Source organism: Lynx canadensis, chromosome D2 (genome assembly GCF_007474595.2).
Source record: "Lynx canadensis isolate LIC74 chromosome D2, mLynCan4.pri.v2, whole genome shotgun sequence".
NCBI classification, from domain to species: Eukaryota; Metazoa; Chordata; class Mammalia; order Carnivora; family Felidae; genus Lynx; species Lynx canadensis.
Genome location: NC_044313.2, coordinates 19,454,114 through 19,466,321, shown reverse-complemented (window position 1 = coordinate 19,466,321; position 12,208 = coordinate 19,454,114).

Here is a 12,208-nt window from a genome sequence, read left to right as displayed (position 1 = left end):
CAAATACTTCCAGACTTTTCCCTAGGTTTATACTGCACAGATATATATGTATACACATGCATCTATTTACAAACCAAATATTACTGTACATATTGGTCTGTAACTTGATCTATTTCTGTTCAACAATCAATCACAGGGGTGCCTGGGTGGCTCAGTCGGTTAAGCAGTTGATTCTTGATCCCAGCTCAGGTCATGATCTCATGGTTTGTGGGATTGAGCCCTGTGTGGGGCCCTGAGCTGACAGAGCAGAGCCTGCTTGGGATTCTCCCTCTCCCTCTCTCTACCCCTCCCCAGCTTGCACATGCACAACGTGTGGGCTCTCTCTCAAAATAAATAAACCTAAAAAATCTATTATATACATCACTTTAGGTCCATACATATAAAATATGACTCTTTATACCAACTCCACAGTGCTCCTTCATATAGCTAGGTGGCAATTAACACAACCTACTGATGGAAATTTGGTCAGTTCTGATGTTTTTCTGTTATCAAACGTGCTGCAACTGACAGGCATACTTATGAATCTATGTTATTGCTTCTGTAGGAGAGAGTCCTGAAAGTCGAATTGCTGGGTCAAAAAGTACACATGTGGAAAGTACACACATTAGGTTCTAACAAATCACCTACTTCCCAGAGGTGTGCCATTTGCACTTGAACTTGCAGTCGATGATATCACGTGCTTACACATATCCTTATAAGCACCGGGTTCCATTAATTTTTCAGTCTTTGTATTTCCTTGACAACTGTAAAGTTGAACATCTTCTTATGTTTATTGGCCATCTGCCTTTCTTCTGTGAATTCTTTGTTTATTTTCCTTGCCTATTTTTCTATTTGGATGTTTGAGCTGTTCTTCCTGGTAGGCATTTTTTTGTACATTAAGTGTCTGTTGGCAGAAAGAAAGGACATTGTGTTTTGCAGCTCAGTTAAATGTCTTGAATATCTTACCCAGATCTACTATTTGGCTTTAAACTTTATGCTGTTTTTCATCATGTAGGAGTTTTAAATGTTTCAGTATTCAAATGTGTATTTTTTTTTTTTTTCTGGTTTCTGGGTTTCCTGTCTTGCTTAAGAAGTCATCCTACCCTGATGTTACATAATTGGTCTCCTTTGTTATCTTATCATCTTTTTAAGGCTTCATTTATTTATATTCATATTGTTAATATTTTAGGAATTTCTATTTGGAGTAGATGAGGAATGTATGTTGATGATGTGTCTCTGAGGTTTTTCTTCTCTCATCACTTTGAATGCATTCAGGGACCCATAATTTTTTTGAGCCAAAAAGGCCTGTGTGCTGTGTGTTCCTATAAATGTACTCATTTCGAAGAACAGCTCCACAACTTGTTAATACAAATGTTAATATTGGTTATTTCTGTGTGATGGGATTAAAGATGCTTTTAATTGTTCTGTCTTGTCATATGTATTTTCTTGTTTTTTTTTTTTTTTTATAATTTTTTTTTTTGTAAGTAGGCTCCACACCCAATGTGGGGCTTGAACTTAAGACCCTGAGATCGAGAGTCACATGCTTTACCAACTGAGCCAGCCAGGCGCCCCTCATTTCCTCTACACCTAGCATAGAACCCGATCAGCGGTAAAAGTGTGGGGCTTAATTGGTTAAATTTCTCCACCGGCCCCCAGTATTAATGTGGACCTAAAGACAACAGCTTGGCTCATTGAAAAGGACATTTTCCCTAGTCAGAAATTTTATTTCCTGGCCCCCCCCCCCTCTCCTTTCTCCCACAGCGGGTATGCCACACATGTTGAGAACGTGAATAAAGGCCAAACAAATTTGCATTCCAGGCTAACTCACCAATAAACATGTTTGTTAGTACCGTTCCTAAATAGTCAGTGTTCGAGAATGATTTGAGACCAAGGGGTTTACTCCCCACTATCCCAATTGTTAATTTGGATAGGGTTTCATACCTTTTCGGGAGCTTCTCTGTTCCTATTATTTGATTTGATCCTGGGCTCCAAACACTGGTATGCAGAGAACAGGTATGACTGTGCCCTCCAGAGCACTCCCGGATTATATACGTCTTTCCCAATGTCTGAACGTTCAGAATACCAAAGAGTTTTCCTTTTAAGCACCGATACTTTATTAACTTAAAACGTTTGGAAGGAGATTTTCCTAAAATAATCATCTATAGAGCCCTGCTTTGCTAAGTCCTTGAAAGTATCCTTTATCACACTTGGCTGCTAGGCACCACGGCCCTTAGAGCTACTGACACATGTAAATGTGTTTGCCATAGTACTAAATGGCTTGTGTGGTTTTTAAAGATCTAGTTTCTGCCCTATGGTATTTCTTTTCCCTTCCTTGCTCTCTTGGTTGCCTTCAGTGTTTTTGTCAGTCATCAGTATGTCTATCTCTAGCAGACCAACCCCTGCTAATCAATTGTTTGTCATCTGTGGTATGCCAGGAAGCCAGAAAACCAAGCCACATTCTCATTATACCTAAACTAAAGAAACCCAGGCTCCAGGAGAAGATCTTCGAGGGCTTTTCTCCACGTAAAGAACATGAGATAGACTGACAGTTAGAGTAATTTCTTTTGATTACCCAGAACTGTTTGGGGATTTTTCTTCCTGGTTGGCACATTGCTAAAAGCATTGGTTGCACTTTACAGATTAGGAAACGAATGCCAATGAGACAAGGTGACTCAGTCAAGGTCACATGGTAGCTGAGTGGCAGAAAAAGTCCTAAAACCTGAGGGAGCTTCCTCATCTCCATGGCCCTGTCAGGTTCAGCCTTGTACTTTTTTTTTTTTGTAAAGCAAAAAAATTTTTTTAAGTTTATTTTCAGAGAGGAGAGAGAGAGAGACAGAGCACATGAGTGGGGGAAGGGCAAAGAGAGCGAGGGAGAGAGAGAATCCCAAGCAGGCTCTGCACTGCTTGTGCAGAGTTCAGTGTGGGGCTTGAACCCACAAACCATGAGATCATGACCTGAGCGAGGTCAAGGGCCAGCCGTTTAATCAACTGAGCCACCCAGGGGTCCCTTGTATGTGCTTTCTTTGATGAGCCTAGTGGCAGGAGCCTGGTTGGGGCAGACCTCACCATTGCCTCTTCTGTGTTTCTTGCCAGGAGTGTGGGCCCACTGCAGACCTCTGTTTCTCTGGGAGATTTAACCAAACCCACTACCCACCTGGAGACCCCTTTTGCTAATATAGAGCCTGGTAAATTGCTGTGTTTACATCCAGAGGGCTAGTTTATTGCTGCTCAGCACTGGAGAGGATTGTTCAATCTTATCTTCTCTGGATAGTGATGTACTGAGGGCTGCTCAGTTCTGACCTAGATTGCAAATTGGCCGCAAAACACCTAGTCCTGAGTACACATGCACACACGCACACCCATACACACACTTCTCAGGGAAATTAAGCCAACTGCAACTCACTGACACATCCTTTCCTCAACAGGCCGACTCCTTCCCAGAAGGCTGTGAGCTGGGCCAAGGCAAACTGGCAGAGCAGCAAGGTCCCGGGGCGCCGTGTTTATTGAGCCAGGACCATTTCCCGGAGCTGGATGCTTGCCTCCTGTCCCATATGCCTCAACCTCCTATCTTTCGTGCAAGGAGAAGGCTGGCTGAGAGGACCCAGAGGAGAGAGAGAGTGGGCATCGGGCTGCGGTACAAAGAATAAAGGTCAGCTTTCAAACCACTACATGTTTCAAACCCTGAGTTCAGAGAACAAAGACCCTGTAAAATGGTGGAACTGGAGTCTTTCTCTGTTAGAAATTCCACCGTGGTTGCTTTGTTTGGTGGGAGTCTAATGAACTGCTCCAGCCCCCATGGCTCTGAATCTGCCCACTGTCCTCGTCAGAAGCCTTTGATGGCTCCCAACAGTCTGGCCCCATAATGTCCAAACTATCATTCAAGACCTTTTATGGATTGGCCACGGTTTTACCGCCCTCTCAGCCCAGAATCACCCTCTTTCTGCTCTCAGCCTTCGCAGTCTTATCTGTACCCCTCCTAATACACTTATCACTTCCCACTGCATGCTATACTTATTTTTATGGGTCTTATCATCCCTACTGGTCTAGTCTATGAGCTCCTTAAGGGCAGGGTCTATGCTTATCTTTGTACCCGGAGTCCTTAAAACAGTACAGGATGTCATGGGGTGTTCAATAAAATTTGTTGAATTAAACCAGGAACTCTCCTACAGGGCTGAGTTCACTCTGAGAGAAACAGGACATCCAGTGTCTCATCCACTGTCCCATGAGCAGGAAGGACACCTCCAACCCAGCCTGCATAGAGAGCATTTGAGATAGAAACCTCAAGGGCCTGTGGCCCAGCCCTTGCATTTCAGAGATAGGGAGACTCAGACCCAAGCACTGGGTTAAGAACAGTGGATGTTTTCATTTCATTTACAGCTGAGAGAGCTGAAGGATCTCGCAGCGGAAGCTGCTTTCCTAAAGTCAGACAGGTAGAAGGTGGTAGAGCTGGGATTTAAACCTGGGAATGCCTGACTCCACCCCCATTTTCTGTTGTGAAGGCCCCTCTCCCCCCCGGCCCCTGAAAATTCGGCTTTCCTGCTGTTTCCCAGAAAAGGGCTCTGGCTAGCCAAGGCCAGGGAGGGTTCAGACACTGAGGCAGGCAGCATTTGGCTCCAGTCCAGCCTGAGCTCCGTGGCTGGAGAAGCTATTTATGAATTCTGCCCGTCCCAGGTCTGGCAGCGCAGCTACCTCAGCTGGGTCTTTTCACAGAAGACCCGTCAGGCAGGTAGCAGAACATCACACAGAGCCTTTGTCTACAGGACACAGTGTTTTCCCCTGAGAAGTTTGTGTTGGCCCCGCTGGTGGGGGCAAGGGAAGTAGAGGCCTCCAGCCTTCTGCCCGCAGGGCACTGCTCCAAGGGGGCAAAGCTTGTGGCTCCCGAGAGTGAAAAGGTCAGAGGGAAGGAAAGGGAACTTGAGAGGAACCCAAGTAGAAACTCAGGAGAGGAACAGTCCGGGTGGTACTCAGGACAGTGGATTAGGAACTGCACAAGAGTAAATCGGGTTTTACATTGCCAGGCCGCAGAGGGCAGGGGAAACAGTTCAGGCTAATAGGTCACTGGGGGCCAAATCCTGCCCCTTGCTGCTTGTGAGGTCTCAGGCAATTTTTTGATCTTTCCGAGCCTCAATTTCTTTATCTGTTGTGTGAGGGAATTATAAAAATATCTTGCTGGGTGTGGTGAGGACCAGACACCTGGGAGGGTGCCAGGCACAGTAGTCACTCAACAAATGGTGGGGTCTTTATGAAATTTTGTAAACATTCCCTCAGTTTCCAGATTTAGGAGCTAATAAAGGCCGGGGCTGCAGAGAACACCCGGGTAATGGTGTCAGATGACTGTTGACTGAGAAAAGGAAACGAAATCACTATGAATAGACCCACATTTAGAGGAACTCTGTCCCAGAAACAGTTGGGGGGAAGACGATCTGCTTCTAATCAGGGAGCAGCCAAAGGAAGAACTGTGGAATTTAGAGTTGTTGACCCATAAATGTTTTAAAGTCAGCATGTGTATGTGTGCATGGGGTGTATGTGTATGTGTGATATTTGTATGTATTGTGTGGTCTGTACATGTGTGTGGTACACTGCGTGCAGTGTGTGTGTGTGTGTGTGTGTAGTGTATTGTGTGTGGTGTGTATGTGTGTGATACGTGTATATGTGTGTGATGTATATATATGTTGTATGGTGTGTGTATGTGTGTGGTAAGTGGATGTGTTGTATGATGCGTGGATGTGCTGTGTGGTGTGTGTGTGGGGGGGTATATGTGTGTGGTTTATTGTGGGCAGTGTGTGTATCATCTCTCACAGTAAGATTTCGTCTTCTTCCTGGAGGCCTTGTAGTTCACCTTCACGAATGCTGAATAGCAAAGGAAGGAAAGAAACTTATTACATAAACGCTTGGTCCCTTAGCCTACGCTTTTTGTTTAACTTTCCCAAAGGCTCCCAGGCCAGGAACATGAGGCTCAGAAGGGCCACTTGTCTAAGCTCAAACCATCTGGTTTGTGGCAGAGGCCAACCCTGGAGCCCATCTGCCTGAGAATAATGGTAGGTTCTGTTGACCTGACTCCTGAAAGAAGCACCCCTCAAATGCAAATGGAGCCAGGGTTTTGTTCTTGGGTCTGATCTTCAGGCAGCTTTCTTGTGGCCTGTCACCTAAATACCTGAGCTCTGCTCTGGCTCCAAGGCCCGCCACTTCCTGCGCAGCACTTCACCACCTTGGGTTTATTTTTGTCAGCTCTTCCTCTGAGCCCATCCTCACCCCGGTGAAGCAGGCTCAGTGAGAACAGAAACAGCTTGGGGTGCTGGGTCTGGCCCCTGGGCTGGGGCAGAAACAGCAATCCTGCCTCAGCCCGTCAGGCCAGAGTGTTCCTGAGACAGCTGGAGGGTTATTCTGCACGTTCTGCCTGGAATCCAGCGTGGCTGGGTCCCCGGAGAGTTCCAGCTTCCTGCCATTCCTGGAGGCCCCTACAAACTGCCACAGTTTCCCTCCTCAGCATGGCCTCAGCAAAGTCAGGCTTCAGCTGCAGGCACTGAAGGCTGCTTGTTGTAGTTTATTGTCCTGAGCAAGTCCCTGCAGACCCAGCGAATGACAGGCAGGCATCTGCTGGGCTAAACCAGGAAGTGAGACTCCCACTGATAGCTTCAGACATGCTCTTGTACAGAAAACCAAAATGGTACTAGTTTCTTTATTCCTTCACCAAAGAATCTATTGTCAAGCACCTACTAAGTGTCTGATGCAGAGGCGGGTTTTTTGTCCTTCTGGAACCTACAGTCCAGTGGGGAGCCATTGTGAAAAGAAAGAGCTGAGCCTGGGAGAGGGCCATAAGACCAGAGGAGCGTATCCTGGGAATGGTATCTTGTGACCCCCCTTGGATACTAGGGCACACACACTGTCCGGTGGTGTCTGGGGAAAGCCCTTCCATGGAACAAGTTCCAACTCATCTCTGGCTTTGTTGCCTGCAGCTCTGGGCCACTGCTTTTTATGACATCTTCCCTGTGTTATGCCTGCAAAATTTTTATAGAGCTTCCTGTACCTGGGATGCAGAAAGCACATGTAGCCTTAATACTTCCCCAGGGATTGTGCAAGAGCTCAAGACCTTCACAGGTAGTACTTAATGTGCTCCCAGGCCTCTAGTATTCCCTGGGAAAGCTTGCTGTCAGGGCGGTTACTGACTCCAACACCTTTGAAAGTGAGCTAGAGCCAGCACTTTTTTTCTCTGAGATAGGGGATTCTCCCAGAGGGTAATAATGCCTGTGGGAATGACTTTGGTCCTTTGAAGAGAGGCATTTGCTCTTAAGGTCACGGTGGTCATGCTTAGTAAAATCTTACTGGCTTCAAAGAGGCTGTGTAATTTGCAAAAAAAAAAAAAAAAAAAACAAAAAAAAACCCAGCCCCATTGCCAGAAGTATTGAGGCACCGGTGAAGACGTGAAGGTTATATTGGAAAATTCTCAGGGAGAGGGTGTTGCACAAAGAAGTATAGGCTTTATTTTTTTTTTTAATTTTTTTTTTCAACATTTATTTATTTTTGGGACAGAGAGAGACAGAGCATGAACGGGGGAGGGGCAGAGAGAGAGGGAGACACAGAATCGGAAACAGGCTCCAGGCTCTGAGCCATCAGCCCAGAGCCCGACGCGGGGCTCGAACTCACGGACCGCGAGATCGTGACCTGGCTGAAGTCGGACGCTTAACCGACTGCGCCACCCAGGCGCCCCAGAAGTATAGGCTTTAATACATACCTGAAGAGGAAGAGATGGAAGAACTTTTCCACCAGCAGGAAGCCCCAAGAGCATCCAATAGAAGCTGTGCAATTATGTAAACTTCTTTAGTCAATTGGCTTCTTCAAAATAAAGAAGTATGGTAATCCTTATCTACATACAGTATAGAGCTTCTCAGAGGCCCAGAATATTGTCATATTTCTTTTTTTGTGAATTTTTAAGCTGCAAATCTGATGGCCTTAATTTCCTTTTTTTAAAAATTGTTTTTAATGTTTATTTATTTTTGAGACAGAGACAGAGCATGAACAGGGGAGGGGCAGAGAGAGAGGGAGACACAGAATCTGAAACGGGCTCCAGGCTCTGAGCGGTCAGTGCAGAGCCCAACGCGGGGCTTGAACTCACAAACCGTGAGATCATGACCTGAGCCGAAGCCAGATGCTCAACTGACTGAGCCACCCAGGCGCCCCCTTAATTTCCTTTTTTTGACACTGCAAATTCTGTAAAAGAAATCATATCCATATACTTTGTTGCAAAATGTGAATTATTGACACTGAACTAACTGTGTACTGTTTGGACAGGGTCCCTTAAATTTTCTGACATTTTTTTTGTATGGGTGTTTTTTTTTTTTTAAGTTCTTATGAGAAAGGGAAGGGAGGGTAAATAAACCACTGGGTGTCTGGGTATAATTTGAAGGTTCCTCCATCTAGATTAGCAATCTTCTCTTGATTATTCTGTTATATATAGCGGTGCTGTGAGAAGGGGGAAAGTATTTTTCGATATATTGGAGTTTTGCATTGCTTTTTTGGTAATAAATAATCAAGGCTACAAAAATTTTTTCTAAATAGAAAAGAGAAATTTTATAAGAAGACGGTATTAACCTAATCATCATGTAAGCACTCTGGATGAAGGAGTCTACAAAATTTTGTTTTATGATAACTTCTTCTCTTAGAGTCTTCATTCATGAAGGGGGATGGGAGTAGGGAGGTGAGGGCAGAAAGAAGGGTTTCTCTTAAAATACATTAGTTGTGTTTTTTAAAATAGTGTAACTTGCTTAAATTCCTTATATGACATTAACATTTGTTAGCTAGTGTTTGTATTGAATAGGGTCTATGACTGACACAACTTTGCAGTGTTGGTTCCATTCTGTTCTAGTGCCTAGACATTTACCTTATCTCTTCAAAGGAGTCTTGACTTTTAAAAATTGAGGTATGGTTGATGCGTAATGTTACCTTAGTTTCAGGGGTACAACATAATGATCTAACAGTTCTATATGCTATGCTGTGCTCATCATGAGTGTAGCTACTGCCTGTCACCATATACCGCTATTACGATACCATTGACTATATTCCCCGTGCTATACCTCTCATCCCTGTGACTTCTTCATTCCATAACTGGAAGCTTGTATGTCCCACTTCCAAAGGATTCTCAAGAGACGATGGCTTACTGGCATAGCAGGTACTGTCTAGTCTCCTGGATAAAAATATGCAAAATCATAGAAAAACACTACATGCAGGATCTTAGGCCATCAGCCAACCCAGAGATCATAGTGGTTAGATCACAGCCCAGAAAGAATCTGGGAGGCCTTTTGTGTTCTACACTTTCAGAGCAGTCAGAAGACCTATGGTCACACAGCCACACAATCCAGTAATAGAACAAGGGTTGAAATTCAGGCCTCTTGCCTTCTAGCTCAGGTCCCATTCTACTATATAAGTACTTTCTTATATTATGTAAAAAGAGTGCCATGGTCAGGTAAGTTCAGTAAACATTGGGCTAAAGAGAATTAAATAGACTAATTTATGATAGGATTTCTCAGAGCCTTTAAAACACCATTTTTTTTTTTTATTATTTTTTATTATTTTTTTTCAACGTTTTTATTTTTATTTTTGGGACAGAGAGAGACAGAGCATGAACGGGGGAGGGGAAGAGAGAGAGGGAGACACAGAATCGGAAACAGGCTCCAGGCTCTGAGCCATCAGCCCAGAGCCTGATGCGGGGCTCGAACTCACGGACCGCGAGATCGTGACCTGGCTGAAGTCGGACGCTTAACCGACTGCGCCACCCAGGCGCCCCCAAAACACCATTTTTTATAGCGATCCTCCAAGAGGGGAGATGATAAGTAGTTTTCCCCAGTTAAGTTTATCCTAGAACCCTTCTGTGATAGAACATCTGCAGAGCATATTTTGAGAGACACTATGTACTGCTTTGTCTCTTAGATAAGTTTGAGGTTTTTTAAAAGATAAATTCATGGTTATTGGAGCTATGACTTTCAGAAATGTTAGGAGGTTCAGTTTATAACTCTGGCCCATAGAGGTCAACATAATGGAAGGTAGCTACCATACCTGACTAGAATGACTACTGGGATGTCCCAAGATGACATTCCGTCTCTTTTTAGGACTATTGCTATCCTAAAAACCAATTTTGTTTCCCTTTGCTTCCCTGTTGTGGTTGCTTTGAAGGTGCTTTGATTCTGTACCTGGTTTGACATATAGAGGAAAGTTGGCACTTCTTGGTGGAATACCACTCTGTATATGGGCCCAAACGTAATAATATACTGTATTCCAGAAGTTCTTGATCTTCTCTGGGACATGACTGTTTCAGGGGTCTCTTAAAAAAAGTTATAGACCCCCTGGGCTGAAAATGCATATTCATAATAAAATTGTAGGGTGGACTTCTTATACCCTTTGAAGCTCATCAGTAAATCACTGACCTAGATTCATTGCTCTCAAAAAGAACTTTATAAAACAAAATGCACACACACATACACAACACAAGAAATGGTAGTGGTAAGACTTTAGGTTGCCCCCTCAGGAGTAATTTTTTTTCTTTCTTTTGAATTCTTGGTTCTTGATGCCTTGATATCTACTATTTCCTGTTTCGATGCTGACTTTGTCAATCGTGCCATAGGGCTGCCAATCATGTTGCTTTAAATGCAGGGTTTGGGGATTTCCTGGAACTGCTTTAAAATGTCAGTCCTTGTTTTTCTTTCTGGAAACTGCCCTTTTTGGAAAGAGACAGAGAGAGACAGAGAGAGGGAGGAAAGCGAAGACTGAAGGGCAAGACATATGCAGAGAAGAACCATACGGAATAAAGGAAGACAGCTGCGTATTGTAGGAAGAGGTACCACGACTGGCTATAACTTGCCTGGAGACAGACCTCTTCCCCTCTCTAGGCTTCAGTTTTTACATTACTATGCAAACAAGTGGACCCAGCGAGGCCATCTCCCGGGACTTTCTTCTGCTTCTGACCTTCCATGAAGCTAACTTCATTTTTAATATAAACATCTAATAATACAAAACAATATCTCCCTTGGCTTGCTCCTCACCTCTTCTTATTTTCCACTACTTTTATTTTGTTTTGCCCAAGATAGAGGTTTGATTGCTTCCTTTCCTTAACTTCCTTTTCTATGTGTGTCTCCATCTACCCAGCACTGGCCTCTTGGGCCACCCTCCACTCCTTTCCCTGCAGATCAGGTTCTCTTAATCACAATCCATGATCATTAATTCCTTTTGTGTGTGTGTGGTTTTTTTTTTTTTTTTTTTTTTTTTTCCCCCCAGTACAAAGAATCTCTCATTTCCACACCAGGCCCCCTGGGCTCTACTGCCTCTTAGGAGTTGAGCAGAAACTATTGCAGCACAGACAGGATGGGGGCATATAGGCATCTTCTGTGAGCTCAGTGCTCACTGGAGAGAAGAGGATGAACTCTGAGAAGTGTGCAGCCTAGGATCCTGTGTTCCAGAAGAATGCAAATAAAGCCCTTGGCGACACAATTCAGAAGCACTTCTCTTCTCTGACTCAACATAATTAATTCGATGGAGGATGTGACAGTTGTAGGAAGTACTGGAAAAGCATCTGCTTGCATGGTCTTGTGATTGCAAAATTCTGAGGAGCTGAAGTTTTTATAGGCTTAAAACTCAGGCCAGGTATGGGAGACGTGTTGAAAATATATGGGCTTTTGGGGAAAAGATGATCTATTGGAGTTCCTGAATCTGAATTTAGTTTGTTTCTACATCCTAAGATAGCAGGAGTGATTTGGTGGTGGAAACAAAGATAAATGCACCAAGAAAACCTCTCGAAACTTGAAATGGGGAAGTAAAACCATATCAGCTTTTCTTGGTACTATTTAAAAATATTGCATCTACTTCTTTGTGGCATGCTGCCCATTAGTCTATGTTTTTTAGTCTAGGAAAGATATTCTTAAAAATGCCCCCATCAACAGCTTCTAAATATCATTCTAAGCCTCCCTACCACCACTCCCCCTCCTCCCTCACTTCCAGGACCTTAAATGGACTCCACAGATAGCAGGAGGCTCTGGGGACCAAAATTGGCTCAGATATTTAACTTTTATTCAAGAGACTCAAAGTTGAGTGGCAGAAAGAATCCAGTCAAGGCCTGGGTACCAGAAGGTCTGGACTCCCCTGTCAATGTTGCCCAGCCCATGCAAGGGACACTGAGACCTCATTGGTACTCTGGCTCTACTACTGACTAGCTGTGTGGCTTTGGGCAACTCACTAAACTTCT